The sequence below is a fragment of the Staurois parvus genome, unplaced genomic scaffold (genome assembly GCF_062004578.1).
Source record: "Staurois parvus isolate SC_StPar_1 unplaced genomic scaffold, SC_StPar_1.0 ptg000385l, whole genome shotgun sequence".
Classification (NCBI taxonomy): Eukaryota; Metazoa; Chordata; class Amphibia; order Anura; family Ranidae; genus Staurois; species Staurois parvus.
Window position 1 is genome coordinate 841,542 of NW_028318181.1, and position 22,414 is coordinate 863,955.

Below are 22,414 nucleotides of genomic sequence, written 5' to 3' on the forward strand. Positions count from 1 at the left end.
ATGCGTTTTTCAGCTGCTGCATTTTTGGAAAGGGTCATGGACTTTTTTAAGTGCAAAACATTGCCTTTTTTGGTTCAATAGAATCCAATGGAGAAACTACAGAAAATGCATGTAGTGTGTTTTTGACTCGTTTCTGATATGTTTTGCATTTTTAATCTGCTCAGGAACAAGTTGGCTAACAAAAGCATAAAAAAACGCAAAACACATCAAAAAAAGTGTGAAAAATGCATCAAAAACACACATGCAAAAATGCAAAATGCACTGCAGGAACAGATCAAACACAAACTGCATTGGTGTGAACCAGGCATTAGCAAACATTATGGACACAATAAATGCAAAAGAATAATATTTCTAACAAGATTTAATTTAACAGCAATAAATATAATTACCAAAAACAGCATGCACAAGATGACATTTTTTAAAAAAATATGCCAGGTAATTGCATAGACCACATGGAATTCCCAGTTGTGATAACTTTAGGAGTTTTGGCAATTGATGCTGTACTTTGGGTCCTGATATACTTTTATTTGGATTGTCCCTTTAATCAACTGAAATGTAGACCTCCCATATTTACATTTTTTGTGTCCGTAAACCCCAGGCATCCAATGTTTTTGTTATCATATACTCCTGTTATCTGGTAATTATTTGCCCAAAATCTTACTTGCTTTCCTTTTGTGTTTATATGTTCCATGGTCTCCAGTTTTTTTGTTTTGTGTCCTTATGCTTCCTTTGTGTTATAGTAGTTTTTATTGTTATTACTACGTGCATTTACTTTAGAGGTGTAGAATGTGTTGTTTGTGGTTTTGGGCATTCCCTGTAATCATTTTATGCGCTGGACATGCGTGCCTCCACACGTGATCCCTGTCATAGCCTGCACTGCAAATTGTCACTATGTGGAGTGATTCATTATGGACTTGTAAATGCATATACTGGTAATACAGTCATAGAATGTCGCATGTCTGAAAGATCCTTTGAGTAGTTTACAATTGTCTTTTGTAACGTGATCTTGTCTGGTTGACAATTAACATAATTTTGACAAATGATGACAATTGTTATTCCACGTGGTGCTTATGAATTATTAACGTGATTTATGAGACTGAATGAAAATGCCTTATGAGACTGTTGTGATGAATTTATAATTGTGGTATTTTCGGACTATTTTGACACTTGTTGGAATATAGGACCATGGAAGCTTCGATGATGCGAGGGTAAAATATTTTCATAAATGATATAATATCCATATTTGATCAAAATATCTTTATATATCTTCAATCATTTGCTTATTGGAGGAGAAGAAAGCTGAGACAGAGCTACACATACAGTGAAGTGCCCACTTTTGCATTACTTCTGTCCAGCCCTCATAGAATGTAGACATTTCTGATGCAGGGACATATTGTACCTCTTACCATGGTGACTATCCTTCATCACAATATATGTGTGATGTCACTTGCAGAAGTGTGATGTCACTTGCAGAACTGCGGATAAAGCCTAGGACCTTGTCTTGTTACTCCAACACAGACTGCCGATAGTTTACCCTACATTCTATGTTATGGAAAAGTGGCAGTTACTACAGAGGTGTGGGCGCAACATGCTGAGGTTTTACATGCACTGTGGTGGTGAATGGAGAAACGTTATACTACTAGTGGAGAATAAAAATGAACATTTACTATTTCTGTTCCCTAGTAGTTGGTTTACCTTGTTTGTCCCAGGATGCAGCATTTGTGATCTATGGTGATTGACTTTTCATCATTTATTGATCTCGGAGATAATTCTAGCTATGCATGACCATCCTTAAGGTGGGAATACACGGTTAGAAAATCGACCGATCGGTCATCCAATGACCGAGAGGCATTTGTTCGTTGGTCAAAATCGTGGCCCACATTACCCAATCTAAAATAATCGTTCGTCGGGCAATACGTAGTGTTGACGTCTTCCGTACAAGTGGAAGTGATGCAGTGTGTGTGTGACCTTGTAGCCACACCTTTCCGGCCAGAACGAGCGATATACACAACAATTAACAGCAATGAGTATAATATCGTTTATTACATTATCTATATACATAAATAGTGATACATAAAATATAATATGCATCATTCTGGTGTCATTATCTCATTAGGCCAATCTACTTTTAACATTTGGATTTTTCTTTCGTGTTTACAAAGATTCCTTGGACTAAAACATCCGGGTCATCTTCTGTTTCTGCTCATGCGTGATAGCGCTTGATATATTTTTTTCGGACGACCGTCATACCACTGCATAGAAAATCGGTTGTTCGTTTGCGAAACGACAACATTTTTCACTGTTGTTCAACCGCATTTTTTCCTTCACAATATTGTTATTGGTTATAACATCCTGCTCATCAGCAAAGAGCAAATCGTTCAATTAGTGCTTCCGATAAATGTTTCGTACGATTTTCTTATCATGTGTACGGGGCATTAGCCATTTATTTAGCTAGATACTGGAATGGTGGTTGAGTTGGTTGAGGGATGGTAATGGGATATACCTGTATTAGGAAGAAGATTTTCTATTATACCTTGCAAAGTATAATCTAGCGGACTGTGATTTTACAAGAACTGCTAACTTTTAAAATTGAGTTTACTTTCTAATATGTGAACATGAAGCAAATACATTTGCATGGAGGTTTTGAATGTTGCCTCTTCAGTGACCCCTCATAACCTGATTTACTGGTGGCCTATCAGGATTCAAATTAAATTTCTGTGACATTGTTAGTTAAAAAAAAATGTTTTATCGGTTAAATTGTAATAAATATCAGTAAACATGTATATTTAATACCAGGTAATGTACATTATACAATACACTATACTATACATTGTAATTTTCAGTTGGCTCCTTGTTCCTATACATTTTCTTTCAACCATAAAGTAACTCAAGAAGTATAATAACCTCATGAAGTTCTGTCCCTATACCACCACTATTAAGTGTCCACCTTAAAACATAGTAGAAAACCACTCTGCAATAGTTAATGGGTTTAGCTATACAGCTGCATTATATTGACATGTTCCTTTCTCTCCACTGTTTGGACCATGAGGCTTTTAGTTATATCTTGATATCTATGGAGTAAGTCATAAATACTGGAGAAATGGAAATGTAACTTTGAAAACAGGTTAGAAAATGAGTCCAACAGGTAAAGTTATAGCTTTAGACAACATCTCCAGTTTAGTTTCATTAGTCGTATTACTGCATACATTTTAGAAATGGTCTGTATTTATTATTCTCTATAGTCTTTACCCTTACAAGAACTATCCTGGATTTAAAGTGTTTAGTCACTGTAATATCTATGAAAACCACTTCAGGCCTTATCAGTGACAGATGATTTCCAAGAATTACTGTACCTACATGTGACACCACAATACACAGACATGGAAATATCAGCCCTGTCATGCTTTCACATCATTATCAGCCATAATGTACACAGACACATCAGCCAGAGAAAATGCAATGCGGTGTTTTATATGCACAGCTGACAAATAACTAGCAGGAATGGAAAGTTTTTTTGTTTGTTTTTTTTTACTTCAAGAGAACCTTTCATAGATTTTTAACTGCATTCAATTATTTCTAGACAATTAATGATGATGTGAAAATAGTGAAAGTCTATGACCAACAAACTGTGCTAAACGTGTAAATAAGTGATGTTTATCACTACTATATCACATCTATATATAGCCAATACGCTGCTACTTTAAAATATAAGACTTAGCAAAAATACACTTGAAAATTAATCTAGTGGCGCATAAATTAATAGTGCCGAAAAACTCTTATAAAATATATAAATAATATAAAAATTTCTTCCACATAAATATATATATATATAAATTAATGAAATAGCAAAAAAATTATATATATTCCAAAAGAAAAGTCCAAATAAATCAGTCTATAAAGCAATCACCACGTGAAGAAAACTTGTGAAGAAATGAAATGCATACATATACGTGCAGTGCTCCCCTCTCAGGTGTGCACTCACCAAAAACCACTCTCGTGGTTGGCACACTAAGTTTATATAGACGGTTTCTCCAAGGACCAGATCAGGTCACTATGATGTTTTATTGAACTCTTTATTCTTGAAACATTGGAATCCCAGGATAAAACGCTCCCAAACTCCGGCACATAGACTCTTCCTCACAATGCTCCACACTTCAATAACCATGCAGGAGAAAAAACGAGAGAACCCCAAATGGTGCAGTACCAACTACAAGAATTTATTGTCACAATAGAGTGCCACTTACAAGATGAGAATCAATAAAAACCGACCGGAACCCGCGTCAGAGATTGAGGGCCGACAGTGGTGAGAACACTGGTGTGGCTTTCTTAACACTGAGCGCTTGCTAAAGTCAACATCTTTGGGCTTTTTTATTGATTCTCATCTTGTAAGTTGCACTCTATTGTGACAATAAATTCTTGTAGTTGGTACTGCACTATTTGGGGTTCTCTCGTTTTTTCTCCTACATGGTTATTGGAGTGTGGAGCATTGTGAGGAGGAGTTTGGGAGCGTTTTATCCTGGGATTCCAATGTTTCAAGAATAAAGAGTACAATAAAACATCATAGTGACCTGATCTGGTCCTTGGAGAAACCGTCTATATAAGCTTAGTGTGCCAACCCCGAGAGTGGGAGGCAACACTTTTTGGTGAGTGCACACCTGAGAGGGGAGCACTGCATGCATATGTATGCATTTAATTTCTTCAAAAGTTTTCTTCACGTGGTGATTGCTTTATAGACTGATTTATTTGAACTTTTCTTTTGGAATATATCATTTTTTTGCTATTTCATTAATTTATATATATTTTTATGTGGAAGACATTTTTATATTATTTATATATTTTATAGGAGTTTTTCGGCACTATTAATGTATGCGCCACTAGATTACTTTTGAAGTGTAACTTCTCTCTAGTTCCCTGGTCTCCTCCTCCCATGCCCACCTCCAGGACTTCTCCAGGGTGTCACCCATCCTCTGGAACTCCCTGCCCCAACCCATCAGAATATCACCTATTGTCCTCTCCTTTAGGCGCACCCTGAAAACCCACCTCTTCAGGGAAGCCTACCCCACCCCCTGCTAACTTGCCAACCTCCTCCACTCTTCCTACCACCCCATCCCCCACAGCTATCTCCTCCTGTGCCACCATCCCCTCCCTCCTAGATTGTAAGCTCAAAAGAGCAGGGCCCTTGATCCTCTCATGTTTTTCATTGTATTGTTGTTGTTCTGTCACATGTTCTGTCCCCCTTTGTAATGTACAGCGCTGAGCGAACTATTGGCGCTTTATATATACTGTATGATAATAATAATAATAATGATGATGGTAAAATACAGATTGTTTACCCCATTCCCCAAAGTTAATCTACTGCAATTATTCTTCACTAGACAACTCTGTTTTGGACTACTTCCATCTCAAGTTTGACCAAATGTGTTGTCTTTCAAAGTTTAAAGTAGGACAACTCACAGCAAATTCACAATACAAAAATTGCCCAGTACTCAATAATTCTAGCAATCTCAAAAAACGTACCCAGCCCTTTAAAAACGTATTTAGCATGGTGTGGCAATTCTCTTTTATTCTTTTGGCTTATTACATAGAAATAAAATTGCAAAAGCCTACCACATTTTAATAAAACAGTGAGAGTGAGAGGAAATCCTGCAGACGTCTGTGACATATCTCTGGTGTAATATTTAAGGGAATTTCCAGAACTACATCCTCAGAGGAAGCACACTGTGATTGTGAAACCTGGTTGAGTGGTTAGCACTTCTGCCTAGCAGCACTAGGGTCATTGATCTGAATCCCAACCATGGCACTACCTGCATGGAGTTTGCATGTTCTTCCTTTGCCTGCGTGGGTTTCCTCCAGGTACTCCCATTTCCTTCCACAATCCAAAGACATGCTGGTGGATTAATTGACTCATGTCTAAAAATGTTCCTAGTATGTGTATGTATAATTGTGAGTTAGGGACCTTAGATTGGAGCAACTTGATAACAGGGACTGATATGATTGTACAATATATATATATTTACATGTTTTTATTACATTATAACAATTTAATTTGCAAGGTGGCCCCTATAAATTAGGCCAGTGTATGCATTATTGGATGAGTATGGTATCCATTTCTTTCGACATCCATGGACTTTCTGTGGAAAATATACATATGTGTATAACTAACAATAGCTCATGATTTTGCAACCAGATAGAGACTCTTAGTAACTGAAAGCTGAACTCCAGGAAATATTTGCATTGCAAACTTACCTTTGTCCAGCTTGGCACAGTATATCATCTACAGATCATACCCGATGGACCACTGGGGAAGTTGGAAATCACTGTATTAGTCAGGGCTGCTACAGTGATAGCAGTGAATTTCCAGGTCCTGCTCAGGTTCTGTGTGAGCGGATGGATTGTTCTATGTGATGCCCCACAGCATGATGACAAGGGATTGCTTGCTTGGCACCCCCGCCATTTATTGAATGCCTTTTTTTTTTCAGTGAATACTAGAAGTGTCACCACCCTCCTCTGCACCTTGTCCACTCAGAGAACACCTTATAGCCAGAGAAAAAATACAAGACGTTTTATGGATAGTGGCAGTGCTAACCGAGAGACGCCCTATGGGAACCTGAAGATCATGGCTTTCACTGTAGTAGTGCTGATTGCTACAGTGATTTCCAGCTTGCTAGTGGTCCATCAGGTATGAATAATACATACTTAAGCCCCATATTCAAAGGCTGAATACCGGGCGGTATTGGTATGTTCAATAGAAACTGGCCTACAATCGGCCCGTGTGTATTCCAGCCAGTCCAACTTCTGTCGAAGGGGCAGGGCCATGTGTAGCATGAGCTAAAAAGGTCTGCCAGTCCGCATCTGGTCAGAGCTCTCAGCCAATGGTAGAAAGCGCTCTGGCGGGGGGCCGTCCCCCTGTCAGAACACAATAGCTCAGTGGATTTTTAGTACAGGATCTCCTCCCAAGCTCTTCAGTTTTCTTTTCATTCAGCTGGTGGGTTAAGCGAAAAAAAACTGATAGTGTGTACTAGGCTTACTTTTTTGCCAAGCTGGACCAATGTAAGTATGCATTACAAATGATTCCTGGAGTTCAACTTTAAAAGTCTCCTAATAAAAACTACTCCATTGAAATGTAACAAACAGTAATATGTAAAGTATATCACAAGTATAGGCGCTCTTATAATATATAATTCTATATATATGGGGAACACATTACAGAAACACCTTGTGGCTAGAGATGAGCGAATCGAAGTAGGCGAAGTGGAATTCGTTTCGAATATTAGGAAAATTTCGATTCGCGTCGAATCCGAAAATAAGCAGACTTCGGATGCGCGAATCGAAATTTTTCCTAAAATGGCGGCGACATGTGCGGCGACGGAGCGGGGATGTCTGGGAAAGCGCGCAGACAAGGCGCGCTGACCCATAATGCATTCATTCATGACATGTGATCGCATTAGCCAATCAGCAGCCAGCCAGCACAGTGTAATGGTCGAGCTATAAATGGCGGCCATTTTAGAATTCTCCATTTGCCTCCAGTCATTCAACAGAGGCAGACCTGGCTGTATGCAGGGAGAGAGTTAGGGACAGAGAAACGTTACTTAGGGACACAGAAACGTTAGTTAGGGCCACAGAATCGTTACTTAGGGCCATAGAAACGTTACATAGGGCCACAGAAACGTTACTTAGGGACACAGAATTGTTACTCAGGGACAGACAGAATTGTTACTGAGGGATACAGAATTGTTACTGAGGGCCACAGAATCGTTACTTAGGGCCACAGAAACGTTACTTAGGGCCACAGAATTGTTACTTAGGGACAGACACAGAATTGTTAGTGAGGGACACAGATTTGTTACTGAGGGCCACAGAATCGTTACTTAGGGCCACAGAAACGTTACTTAGGGCCACAGAATTGTTACTTAGGGACAGACACAGAATTGTTATTGAGGGACACAGAATTGTTACTAAGGGCCACAGAAATGTTACTTAGGGCCACAGAAACGTTACTTAGGGCCACAGAAACGTTACTTAGGGCCACAGAATCGTTACTTAGGGCCAAAGAAACGTTACTTAGGGCCACAGAAACGTTACTTAGGGACACAGAATTGTTACTCAGGGACAGACAGAATTGTTACTGAGGGATACAGAATTGTTACTTAGGGCCACAGAAACGTTACTTAGGGCCACAGAATTGTTACTTAGGGACAGACACAGAATTGTTACTGAGGGACACAGATTTGTTACTGAGGGCCACAGAATCGTTACTTAGGGCCACAGAAACTTTACTTAGGGCCACAGAATTGTTACTTAGGGACAGACACAGAATTGTTATTGAGGGACACAGAATTGTTACCGAGGGCCACAGAAACGTTACTTAGGGCCACAGAATCGTTACTTAGGGCCACAGAATCGTTACTTAGGGCCACAGAAACGTTACTTAGGGCCACAGAAACGTTACTTAGGGACACAGAATTGTTACTCAGGGACAGACAGAATTGTTATTGAGGGATACAGAATTGTTACTGAGGGCCACAGAATCGTTACTTAGGGCCACAGAAATGTTACTTAGGGCCACAGAATTATTACTTAGGGACAGACAGAATTGTTACTGAGGGACACAGATTTGTTACTGAGGGCCACAGAATCGTTACTTAGGGCCACAGAATTGTTACTTAGGGACAGACACAGAATTGTTACTGAGGGACACAGATTTGTTACTGAGGGCCACAGAATCGTTACTTAGGGCCACAGAAACGTTACTTAGGGCCACAGAATTGTTACTTAGGGACAGACACAGAATTGTTATTGAGGGACACAGAATTGTTACTGAGGGCCACAGAACCGTTACTTAGGGCCACAGAAACGTTACTTAGGGCCACAGAATTGTTACTTAGGGACAGACACAGAATTGTTACTGAGGGACACAGATTTGTTACTGAGGGCCACAGAATCGTTACTTAGGGCCACAGAATTGTTACTTAGGGACAGACACAGAATTGTTACTGAGGGACACAGATTTGTTACTGAGGGCCACAGAATTGTTACTTAGGGCCACAGAAACGTTACTTAGGGCCACAGAAACGTTACTTAGGGCCACAGAAACGTTACTTAGGGCCACAGAATTGTTACTTAGGGACAGACACAGAATTGTTATTGAGGGACACAGAATTGTTACTGAGGGCCACAGAACCGTTACTTAGGGCCACAGAACCGTTACTTAGGGCCACAGAAACGTTACTTAGGGCCACAGAATTGTTACTTAGGGACAGACACAGATTTGTTACTGAGGGACACAGATTTGTTACTGAGGGCCACAGAAACGTTACTTAGGGCCACAGAAACGTTACTTAGGGCCACAGAATCGTTAGTTAGGGCCACAGAAACGTTACTTAGGGACACAGAATTGTTACTCAGGGACAGACACAGAATTGTTACTGAGGGATACAGAATTGTTATTGAGGGACACAGAACCGTTACTTAGGGCCACAGAACCGTTACTTAGGGCCACAGAACCGTTACTTAGGGCCACAGAAACGTTACTTAGGGCCACAGAATTGTTACTTAGGGACAGACACAGAATTGTTACTTAGGTCCACAGAAACGTTACTTAGGGCCACAGAAACGTTACTTAGGGAGACAGAATCGTTACTTAGGGCCACAGAAACGTTACTTAGGGCCACAGAAACGTTACTTAGGGCCACAGAATCGTTACTTAGGGCCACAGAAACGTTACTTAGGGCCACAAAAACTTTACTTAGGGCCACAGAATTGTTACTTAGGGACACAGAATTGTTACTCAGGGACAGACACAGAATTGTTACTGAGGGATACAGAATTGTTATTGAGGGCCACAGAAACGTTACTTAGGGCCACAGAAACGTTACTTAGGGCCACAGAAACGTTACTTAGGGCCACAGAATTGTTACTTAGGGACAGACACAGAATTGTTACTCAGGGACACAGAATTGTTACTGAGGGCCACAGAACCGTTACTTAGGGCCACAGAAACGTTACTTAGGGACACAGAATTGTTACTCAGGGACAGACACAGAATTGTTACTGAGGGCCACAGAATTGTTACTGAGGGCCACAGAACTGTTACTGAGGGCCACAGAACTGTTACTGAGGGCCACAGAACTGTTACTTAGGGCCACAGAAACGTTACTTAGGGCCACAGAAACGTTACTTAGGGCTACAGAAACGTTACTTAGGGCCACAGAATCGTTACTTAGGGCCACAGAATCGTTACTTAGGGACACAGAAACGTTACTTAGGGACATAGAATTGTTACTCAGGGACAGACACAGAATTGTTACTGAGGGACACAGATTTGTTACTGAGGACCACAGAACCGTTACTTAGGGCCACAGAAACGTTACTTAGGGACACAGAATTGTTACTCAGGGACAGACACAGAATTGTTACTCAGGGACACAGAATTGTTACTGAGGGACATAGAATTGTTACTGAGGGACACAGAATTGTTACTGAGGGACACAGAATTGTTACTGAGGGACACAGAATTGTTACTGAGGGACACAGAATTGTTACTGAGGGACACAGAATTGTTACTCAGGGACAGACACAGAATTGTTACTCAGGGACAGACACAGAATTGTTACTCAGGGACAGACACAGAATTGTTACTGAGGGACACAGAATTGTTACTGAGGGCCACAGAACTGTTACTTAGGGCCAGAGAAACGTTACTCAGGGACACAGAATTGTTAGCAAACACAAATGCTCCTGCGCTTGGGGATGGACTCGATGCTACAACCACATTAAGAATGTCCTGGAACATGCACACCTTGCTGCCCTCAAATGGACCGGGGGAATCCAAATATACTGAATGGGGAAAGAACAAAAAGAGGGCGCACAGGCCTAGTGCATTACCATAAAAAATGTTTAATAAAAAATAAAGTAGGTGTTGTACTCACAAACGCCAATATAGTCAAGGCACATCATAGAAGAACAGCTGGATCAACACCGCGCTGAGTAACAGTCCACAATAGGGAGTTTAGACATCCAAAAGGCTGACGTGTTTCGAGGACTTGCCTCTTCCTCAGAGCCACTGGCTCTGAGGAAGAGGCAAGTCCTCGAAACACGTCAGCCTTTTGGATGTCTAAACTCCCTATTGTGGACTCAGCCTTTTGGATGTCTAAACTCCCTATTGTGGACTGTTACTCAGCGCGGTGTTGATCCAGCTGTTCTTCTATGATGTGCCTTGACTATATTGGCGTTTGTGAGTACAACACCTACTTTATTTTTTATTAAACATTTTTTATGGTAATGCACTAGGCCTGTGCGCCCTCTTTTTGTTCTTTCCCCACACAGAATTGTTACTCAGGGACAGACACAGAATTGTTACTCAGGGCCACAGAAACGTTACTTAGGGACACAGAATTGTTACTCAGGGACAGACACAGAATTGTTACTGAGGGACACAGAATTGTTACTGAGGGACACAGAATTGTTACTGAGGGACACAGAATTGTTACTGAGGGCCACAGAACTGTTACTTAGGGCCACAGAAACGTTACTCAGGCACACAGAATTGTTACTCAGGGATAGACACAGAATTGTTACTCAGGGACACAGAATCGTTTAATTAAAGAGTATGTCAGACGACATGCAGAGGAGTGGCAGAGGAGGCAATGTTTTAGGAGCGAGCAGACGTGGCAGCAGAGGAAGGGGTCGAGGCAGCACTATTCGCAGCCAGAGGCCAGTGCTCCTGGTGTCATCCAGCGGTCGTGTCTCCACCGACAACCCTGCCGTCATCGATTGGTTGGCTCGGTCGTCTTCCTCTTCCCAGGTCACCTCTGACACCTACAGCCAACGGTCGGTGGGTACGTCAGACACAACCGTTAGTTGGCATGGCCCGGGAGCAAGCCCACTGAAATCACGTGTCCTCTACCTGCCCCTGTCCTTTGGTGTTCCCTCACCAAGCGAAGTATCGCATGCTGTGGGCTCAGCCCCACTGTACAGTGAGGAAGAGCTAACAGAGGGCGGTCAGGAACGGGGGGAGACATCCGCCTCTTCAGCAGCCAGGCGAAGAAGTAGTGGCGAGGAGAGTGGCTCGGTAGCCGGTCTAGAGACAGGTCTGTCTCCTGACCCACACGCAGCCGAGGGGGCTAGTAGTGAGGCGGAGACCCTAATTGATGATGATGAGGCTGATCGCACTTGGCAGCCTCGTCGTCATCAGGCTATTGCTTCCGCATCATCAGGAGAAGAGGGTGGCAGCTTGGCAGCGAGCAAAACAGTCGGTGGGTTGCCCAGGAGGCAGCAGGGTCGCAGCAGTGTCAGTGGAGGCAAACGGCCACGGAGTACAGCACCAGCTCCACTGCAGCCTACCACCACGGCCAGTAGTGGTGCCGGTGTGCACGGAGGAAGCAGCAGTCAGCCAGTGAGGAGTATCGGGGGCAAAGTTTCCTACTCGGCGGTGTGGCAATTTTTTGTCAAACCGCCCGAGGAAGTAAACGTAGCCAGTAGTCGACTATGTGGCCAGAAAGTCAAGCGTGGCCAGGGGGCCCATGTTGGGACTACAGCGTTGCGGCAGCATATGCAGCGTCGCCATTTGGTGGCCTGGGAAAACCGTGATAAAGATACGGCGGTTCTGCCCGCCCCAGCCCCCGCTCCATCACCCGCTCCGTTACTTGCTCCGTCACCCTACGTCAATCGCCCTCTATCAGCCAGTCAAGGCTCCAACACCTCTGCTGAGGGGAGTTGTCGCTCGTTGCCATCTTCCGCTCGTTCAGATGCTCCTTCTCCTGCTACTCCTGTTCACGGATTCCGTCAGCAGTCTTTCTTGGAATCCGTTTCCAAGAGACAACAGTTTGCGAGCACGCACCCGACGGTGCAAAAGCTGAACGTCCTCCTGTCCAAGTTGCTGGTGCTGCAGTCCCTCCCTTTCCAAGTGGTGGACTCAGCACCTTTCCGAGAAATGATGGCTTGTGCCGCGCCGCGGTGGAGAGTGCCAAGCCGTCATTTCTTTGCCAAAAAGGCAGTGCCAGCCCTGCATTCCCATGTAGAAGAGATGGTGGGCCAGTCTTTGAGCATGTCGGTCTCTGCCAAAGTGCACGGCAGCGCCGACGTGTGGAGCTGTAACTACGGTCAGGGACAGTACATGATATTTACGGCCCACTGGGTGAACGTGGTGCCGTCACAGCCGCACCAGCAACTTGGACAGGTCACGCCGCTTTTGCCTCCACGTTTGCACGTCCTTGGTCCACAAAAGATGTCCGCCTCTACCACCTCTTCTTCCTTCGTGTCCTCAGCCGCCACCCCCGTGCCAAGTCCCATTACCCGACCGGCATATCACATGTGCAGGGCGCAACGGTGTCACGCTGTGCTGCACCTGGTATGCCTTGGCGAACGTAGTCACACAGGGGAGGAACTTCTCAGTGTAATGAACAGAGAAATCGACAGATGGCTGTCTCCGCGCAAACTCAAAATCGGAACCATGTTGACCGACAACGGAAAGAACATGGTGTCTGCTCTGCGTCAAGGAAGGTTGTGCCAAGCGCCATGCATGGCTCACATGTTCAATCTGGTTGTCAAGCGGTTCCTAAAATCCACCATCCCACTGCAAGACATCCTTAAAATGTCACGTAAACTTTGCATGCATTTCAGCCATTCCTACACCGCAAAGCACACCCTCCTTGAGCTGCAGCGGCAGAACGGAATTCCACAGCATCGCCTGATCTGCGACGTTGCAACAAGGTGGAATTCAACCCTACAAATGTTAGACCGCCTTTACGAACAGCGAAAGGCCATCACCGATTTCCTGATGTTACAAGCGGATAAAGGTACTCCCCTGTGTAACTTCGATGTCAGCCATTGGCAGCTCATGCGTGACACCTGCCGCTTGCTCAGGCCCTTTGAGGAGGCCACGCTATTCGTGAGTCGGCAGGACTATGGGATGAACGACGTCATTCCTCTGTTGCACGTCCTGGAACAAATGCTGTTAACAATGGCTGGTCAGGGTGCGGTAGACGTGGCGCACAGATCTCAACGCCACATGACCCCTGTGGGGGCAGGACAGGAAGAAGAGGAGGAGGTAGAGGAGGACATTTGTGCTCAGGAATTATTGAGTGAAATGGGTGATTTTTCCACTCAGCGGACAGGAGTGGAGGAGCAGGAGCATCTGCTAGAGGAGGAGGAGGAGGAGACAGAGGACCCAGACGCACCGTGGCAGTATGCTGTGGAGATGGAGGCAGGGAGTCCCTCGCATTCCTTGGCACAAATGGCCCATAGCATGCTCGGTTGCTTGCGTAGCGACAGCCGAATAATAACCATCAGACAGAGGGATGACTTTTGGCTGTCCACCTTGTTGGACCCTCGCTACCGTTCAAAAATGGTGGCCTTTTTCACACCTGCTGAGAGGGAGGCCAAAATAACGTACTATAAAAACCACCTATGTAGTCAGTTGGTCTCTGCCTTTGTGCGCCAACGTCCATCCTCAGACACTGTGGGCCCTGTGCGCTCGCGTTCCGCTGCCATGGCAGCAGGGGAGGGGTGGGGTGGTAGGAGCAGTGGTAGCTCCACCAGCAGCGGCTGCCTCAGTCTGCAGTCGATGATGAGTAGCTTTCTTCACCAGCGCAGTGAGGAAACTAGTAACCAGCCGCAGCAGCAGCAGCATCAGGTGGACCTGGAGCAGGACCTCAAACAACAGGCTTGGGCATACTTGGACAGCACCCAGCCAACCGAGGTAGACAATCCCCTTGACTACTGGGCAACGAAACTTGACCTTTGGCCCCAACTAGCTGAATTTGCCCTTGAAAGGCTGTCATGCCCGGCCAGTAGCGTGGCAGCGGAGCGCGTGTTTAGTGCGGCAGGAGGTATTGTAACTCCGCGGAGGACACGACTGTCCACCCAAAGTGTGGAGAGACTCACGTTTGTGAAAATGAATCAGGCGTGGATTAGTCTGGATTTCAAACCACCAGTTCCTGACACAACTGACTAAATCCGCCATGAATCATGCCCCTGCCATGTGCCACTTTCAGGTCTACTCACACTGCTGGTGTGTTCAATTTTTTGTCATAGGGTGCTGGCAGATTACGGGCCTCCCATAGCTGCTGCCAGGCCCCTAATCTGCCATGGGCCCCTGTACCGCCTCCTCATGCTGCTGCCAGGTCCACAGTGTCTCATGCCATGTGCCACTTTCAGGTCTCCTCACACTGCTGGTGTGTTCAATTTTTTGACATAGGGTGCTGGCAGATTACGGGCCTCCCATAGCTGCTGACAGGCCCCTAATCTGCCATGGGCCCCTATACCGCCTCCTCATGCTGCTGCCAAGTCCAGAGTCTCTCATGGGTCCCTGTACGGCCTCCCATTGCTGCTGTCTCCATCGCCACACTCTGCCATGTGCCACTTTCAGGTCTCCTCACACACTGCTGGTGTGTTCAATTTTTTGACATAGGGTGCTGGCAGATTACGGGCCTCCCATAGCTGCTGCCAGGCCCCTAATCTGCCATGGGCCCCTATACCGCCTCCTCATGCTGCTGCCAAGTCCAGAGTCTGTTATGGGTCCCTGTACGGCCTCCCATTGCTGCTGTCTCCATCGCCACACTCTGCCATGTGCCACTTTCAGGTCTCCTCACACACTGCTGGTGTGTTCAATTTTTTGACATAGGGTGCTGGCAGATTACGGGCCTCCCATAGCTGCTGCCAGGCCCCTAATCTGCCATGGGCCCCTATACCGCCTCCTCATGCTGGTGACAAGTCCAGAGTCTGTCATGGGTCCCTGTACGGCCTCCCATTGCTGCTGTCTCCATCGCCACACTCTGCCATGTGCCACTTTCAGGTCTCCTCACACACTGCTGGTGTGTTCCATTTTTTGTCATAGGGTGCTGGCAGATTACGGGCCTCCTATAGCTGCTGCCAGGCCCCTAATCTGCCATGGGCCCCTATACCGCCTCCTCATGCTGCTGCCAGGTCCACAGTGTCTCATGCCATGTGCCACTTTCAGGTCTCCTCACACTGCTGGTGTGTTCCATTTTTTGTAATAGGGTGCTGGCAGATTACGGGCCTCCCATAGCTGCTGCCAGGCCCCTAATCTGCCATGGGCCCCTATACCGCCTCCTCATGCTGCTGCCAGGTCCACAGTGTCTCATGCCATGTGCCACTTTCAGGTCTCCTCGCACTGCTGGTGTGTTCAATTTTTTGACATAGGGTGCTGGCAGATTACGGGCCTCCCATAGCTGCTGCCAGGCCCCTAATCTGCCATGGGCCCCTATACCGCCTCCTCATGCTGCTGCCAAGTCCAGAGTCTGTCATGGGTCCCTGTACGGCCTCCCATTGCTGCTGTCTCCATCGCCACACTCTGCCATGTGCCACTTTCAGGTCTCCTCACACACTGCTGGTGTGTTCAATTTTTTGACATAGGGTGCTGGCAGATTACGGGCCTCCCATAGCTGCTGCCAGGCCCCTAATCTGCCATGGGCCCCTATACCGCCTCCTCATGCTGCTGCCAAGTCCAGAGTCTGTTATGGGTCCCTGTACGGCCTCCCATTGCTGCTGTCTCCATCGCCACACTCTGCCATGTGCCACTTTCAGGTCTCCTCACACACTGCTGGTGTGTTCAATTTTTTGACATAGGGTGCTGGCAGATTACGGGCCTCCCATAGCTGCTGCCAGGCCCCTAATCTGCCATGGGCCCCTATACCGCCTCCTCATGCTGGTGACAAGTCCAGAGTCTGTCATGGGTCCCTGTACGGCCTCCCATTGCTGCTGTCTCCATCGCCACACTCTGCCATGTGCCACTTTCAGGTCTCCTCACACACTGCTGGTGTGTTCCATTTTTTGTCATAGGGTGCTGGCAGATTACGGGCCTCCTATAGCTGCTGCCAGGCCCCTAATCTGCCATGGGCCCCTATACCGCCTCCTCATGCTGCTGCCAGGTCCACAGTGTCTCATGCCATGTGCCACTTTCAGGTCTCCTCACACTGCTGGTGTGTTCCATTTTTTGTAATAGGGTGCTGGCAGATTACGGGCCTCCCATAGCTGCTGCCAGGCCCCTAATCTGCCATGGGCCCCTATACCGCCTCCTCATGCTGCTGCCAGGTCCACAGTGTCTCATGCCATGTGCCACTTTCAGGTCTCCTCGCACTGCTGGTGTGTTCAATTTTTTGACATAGGGTGCTGGCAGATTACGGGCCTCCCATAGCTGCTGCCAGGCCCCTAATCTGCCATGGGCCCCTATACCGCCTCCTCATGCTGCTGCCAAGTCCAGAGTCTGTCATGGGTCCCTGTACGGCCTCCCATTGCTGCTGTCTCCATCGCCACACTCTGCCATGTGCCACTTTCAGGTCTCCTCACACACTGCTGGTGTGTTCAATTTTTTGACATAGGGTGCTGGCAGATTACGGGCCTCCCATAGCTGCTGCCAGGCCCCTAATCTGCCATGGGCCCCTATACCGCCTCCTCATGCTGCTGCCAAGTCCAGAGTCTGTCATGGGTCCCTGTACGGCCTCCCATTGCTGCTGTCTCCATCGCCACACTCTGCCATGTGCCACTGTCAGGTCTCCTCACACTGCTGGTGTGTTCCATTTTTTGTCATAGGGTGCTGGCAGATTACGGGCCTCCCATAGCTGCTGCCAGGCCCCTAATCTGCCATGGGCCCCTGTACCGCCACCTCATGCTGCTGCCAGGTCCACAGTGTCTCATGCCATGTGCCACTTTCAGGTCTCCTCACACTGCTGGTGTGTTAAATTTTTTGCATAGGGTGCTGGCAGATTACGGGCCTCCCATAGCTGCTGCCAGGCCCCTAATCTGCCATGGGCCCCTATACCGCCTCCTCATGCTGCTGACAAGTCCAGAGTCTCTCATGGGTCCCTGTACGGCCTCCCATTGCTGCTGTCTCCATCGCCACACTCTGCCATGTGCCACTTTCAGGTCTCCTCACACACTGCTGGTGTGTTCAATTTTTTGACATAGGGTGCTGGCAGATTACGGGCCTCCCATAGCTGCTGCCAGGCCCCTAATCTGCCATGGGCCCCTATACCGCCTCCTCATGCTGCTGCCAAGTCCAGAGTCTCTCATGGGTCCCTGTACGGCCTCCCATTGTTGCTCTCTCCATCGCCACACTCTGCCATGTGCCACTTTCAGGTCTCCTCACACACTGCTGGTGTGTTCAATTTTTTGACATAGGGTGCTGGCAGATTACGGGCCTCCCATAGCTGCTGCCAGGCCCCTAATCTGCCATGGGCCCCTATACCACCTCCTCATGCTGCTGCCAAGTCCAGAGTCTGTCATGGGTCCCTGTACGGCCTCCCATTGCTGCTGTCTCCATCGCCACACTCTGCCATGTGCCACTTTCAGGTCTCCTCACACACTGCTGGTGTGTTCAATTTTTTGACATAGGGTGCTGGCAGATTACGGGCCTCCCATAGCTGCTGCCAGGCCCCTAATCTGCCATGGGCCCCTATACCGCCTCCTCATGCTGCTGCCAAGTCCAGAGTCTGTCATGGGTCCCTGTACGGCCTCCCATTGCTGCTGTCTCCTTCGCCACACTCTGCCATGTGCCACTTTCAGGTCTCCTCACACACTGCTGGTGTGTTCAATTTTTTGACATAGGGTGCTGGCAGATTACGGGCCTCCCATAGCTGCTGCCAGGCCCCTAATCTGCCATGGGCCCCTATACCGCCTCCTCATGCTGCTGACAAGTCCAGAGTCTGTCATGGGTCCCTGTACGGCCTCCCATTGCTGCTGTCTCCATCGCCACACTCTGCCATGTGCCACTTTCAGGTCTCCTCACACTGCTGGTGTGTTCAATTTTTTGACATAGGGTGCTGGCAGATTACGGGCCTCCCATAGCTGCTGCCAGGCCCCTAATCTGCCATGGGCCCCTGTACCGCCTCCTCATGCTGCTGCCAGGTCCACAGTGTCTCATGCCATGTGCCACTTTCAGGTCTCCTCACACTGCTGGTGTGTTCAATTTTTTGACATAGGGTGCTGGCAGATTACGGGCCTCCCATAGCTGCTGCCAGGCCCCTAATCTGCCATGGGCCCCTATACCACCTCCTCATGCTGTTGCCAAGTCCAGAGTCTGTCATGGGTCCCTGTACGGCCTCCCATTGCTGCTGTCTCCATCGCCACACTCTGCCATGTGCCACTTTCAGGTCTCCTCACACACTGCTGGTGTGTTCAATTTTTTGACATAGGGTGCTGGCAGATTACGGGCCTCCCATAGCTGCTGCCAGGCCCCTAATCTGCCATGGGCCCCTGTACCGCCTCCTCATGCTGCTGCCAGGTCCACAGTGTCTCATGCCATGTGCCACTTTCAGGTCTCCTCACACTGCTGGTGTGTTCAATTTTTTGACATAGGGTGCTGGCAGATTACGGGCCTCCCATAGCTGCTGCCAGGCCCCTAATCTGCCATGGGCCCCTATACCGCCTCCTCATGCTTCTGCCAAGTCCAGAGTCTGTCATGGGTCCCTGTACGGCCTCCCTTTGCTGCTGTCTCCATCGCCACACTCTGCCATGTGCCACTTTCAGGTCTCCTCACACACTGCTGGTGTGTTCAATTTTTTGACATAGGGTGCTGGCAGATTACGGGCCTCCCATAGCTGCTGCCAAGCCCCTAATCTGCCATGGGCCCCTATACCGCCTCCCCATGCTGCTGCCAAGTCCAGAGTCTGTCATGGGTCCCTGTACGGCCTCCCATTGCTGCTGTCTCCATCGCCACACTCTGCCATGTGCCACTTTCAGGTCTCCTCACACACTGCTGGTGTGTTCAATTTTTTGACATAGGGTGCTGGCAGATTACGGGCCTCCCATAGCTGCTGCCAGGCCCCTAATCTGCCATGGGCCCCTATACCGCCTCCTCATGCTGCTGCCAAGTCCAGAGTCTGTCATGGGTCCCTGTACGGCCTCCCATTGCTGCTGTCTCCATCGCCACACTCTGCCATGTGCCACTTTCAGGTCTCCTCACACACTGCTGAAGTGTTCCATTTTTTTTCATAGGGTGCTGGCAGATTACGGGCCTCCCATTGCTGCTGCCAGGCCCGTAATCTGCCATGGGCCCCTGTACCGACTCCTCATGCTGTGACGTTGCAACAAGGTGGAATTCAACCCTACATATGTTAGACCGCCTTTACGAACAGCAAAAGGCCATCACAGATTTCCTTATGTTAAAAGCGGATAAAGGTACTCCCTGTGTAACTTAGATGTCAGCCATTGGCAGCTCATGCGTGACACCTGCGCTTGCTCAGGCCCTTTGAGGAGGCCACGCTATTCGTGAGTCGGCAGGACTATGGGATGAACGACGTCATTCCTCTGTTGCACGTCCTGGAACAAATGCTGTTAACAATGGCTGGTCAGGGTGCGGTAGACGTGGCGCACAGATCTCAACGCCACATGACCCCTGTGGGGGCAGGACAGGAAGAAGAGGAGGAGGTAGAGGAGGACATTGGTGCTCAGGAATTATTGAGTGAAATGGGTGGTTTTTCCACTCAGCGGACAGGAGTGGAGGAGCAGGAGCATCTGCTAGAGGAGGAGGAAGAGGAGACAGAGGACCCAGACGCACCGTGGCAGTATGCTGTGGAGATGGAGGCAGGGAGTCCCTCGCATTCCTTGGCACAAATGGCCCATAGCATGCTCGCTTGCTTGCGTACCGACAGCCGAATAATAACCATCAGACAGAGGGATGACTTTTGGCTGTCCACCTTGTTGGACCCTCGCTACCGTTCAAAAATGGTGGCCTTTTTCACACCTGCTGAGAGGGAGGCCAAAATAACGTACTATAAAAACCACCTATGTAGTCAGCTGGTCTCTGCCTGTCTGCGCCAACGTCCATCCTCAGACACTGTGGGCCCTGTGTGCTCGCGTTCCGCTGCCATGGCAGCAGGGGAGGGGTGGGGTGGTAGGAGCAGTGGCAGCTCCACCAGCAGCAGCTGCCTCAGTCTGCAGTCGATGATGAGTAGCTTTCTTCACCAGCGCAGTGAGGAAACTACTAACCAGCCGCAGCAGCAGCAGCATCAGGTGGACCTGGAGCAGGACCTCAAACAACAGGCTTAGGCCTACTTGGACAGCACCCTGCCAACCGAGGTAGACAATCCCCTTGACTACTGGGCAACGAAACTTGACCTTTGGCCCCAACTAGCTGAATTTGCCCTTGAAAGGCTGTCATGCCCGGCCAGTAGCGTGGCATCGGAGCGCGTGTTTAGTGCGGCAGGAGGTATTGCAACTCCGCGGAGGACACGACTGTCCACCCAAAGTGTGGAGAGACTCACGTTTGTGAAAATGAATCAGGCGTGGATTAGTCTGGATTTCAAACCACCAGTTCCTGACACAACTGACTAAATCCGCCATGAATCATGCCCCAAACATGTGCCACTTTCAGATCTCCTCACACTGCTGGTGTGTTCCATTTTTTGTCATAGGGTGCTGGCAGATTACGGGCCTCCCATAGCTGCTGCCAGGCCCCTAATCTGCTATGGGCCCCTATACCGCCTTCTCATGCTGCTGCCAAGTCCAGAGTCTCTCATGGGTCCCTGTACGGCCTCCCATTGCTGCTGTCTCCATCGCCACACTCTGCCATGTGCCACTTTCAGGTCTCCTCACACTGCTGGTGTGTTCCATTTTTTGTCATAGGGTGCTGGCAGATTACGGGCCTCCCATAGCTGCTGCCAGGCCCCTAATCTGCCATGGGCCCTTATACCGCCTCCTCATGCTGCTGCCAGGTCCATAGTCTCTCATGAGTCCCTGTACGGCCTCCCATTGCTGCTGTCTCCATCGCCACACTCTGCCATGTGCCACTTTCAGGTCTCCTCACACTGCTGGTGTGTTCCATTTTTTGTCATAGGGTGCTGGCAGATTACGGGCCTCCCATAGCTGCTGCCAGGCCCCTAATCTGCCATGGGCCCCCGTACCGACTCCTCATGCTGCTGCCAGGCCCGTAATCTGTCATGGGCCCCTATACCGCCTCCTCATGCTGCTGCCAGGTCCAGAGTGTGTCATGGGTCCCTGTACGGCCTCCCATTGCTGCTGTCTCCATCGCCACACTCTGCCATGTGCCACTTTCAGGTCTCCTCACACTGCTGGTGGTTTCCATTTTTGTCATAGGGTGCTGTATGGCCTCCCATTGCTGCTGCCTCCACCGCCACACTGTGGCTCCACACTCTGGTTTTGGCCCCGTGACTGCCCAAATGAGTGAAGTGTGCGGTGATTCTAAGATCGACGGCACTCATCTGCATGTCATACTGACTGTCAGTATTATTTCTCTTCCCCAGCAGACTCCAAGGGCATTTAAATTAAAGGTACAGTGTTCTGCACTAATATAAAGGCTCTCTGAAGCCTAGAAACACCCTTTTATAAGTTAAATTCGCAGCGAATATATTCGACTCGAATCGAAATTTTTCCACGAATTCGCCGAATCAGTCGAATCGAATTTTTGAATACTTCGCTCATCTCTACTTGTGGCACA

General features: G+C 48.0%; 1 long non-coding RNA gene across 1 annotated transcript in view; it reads right to left on the minus strand.

Annotated features, from left to right (window-relative positions):
• Positions 1-2,024: 2,024 nt before the first annotated feature.
• The window catches only part of LOC149455889 (uncharacterized), a 28,801-nt gene continuing 8,411 nt past the window's right edge, over positions 2,025-22,414 (minus strand). The window contains exon 2 of the long non-coding RNA XR_016314003.1: positions 2,025-2,503. This is a non-coding gene — a long non-coding RNA (uncharacterized LOC149455889). The remainder of the gene's footprint in view (positions 2,504-22,414) is intronic.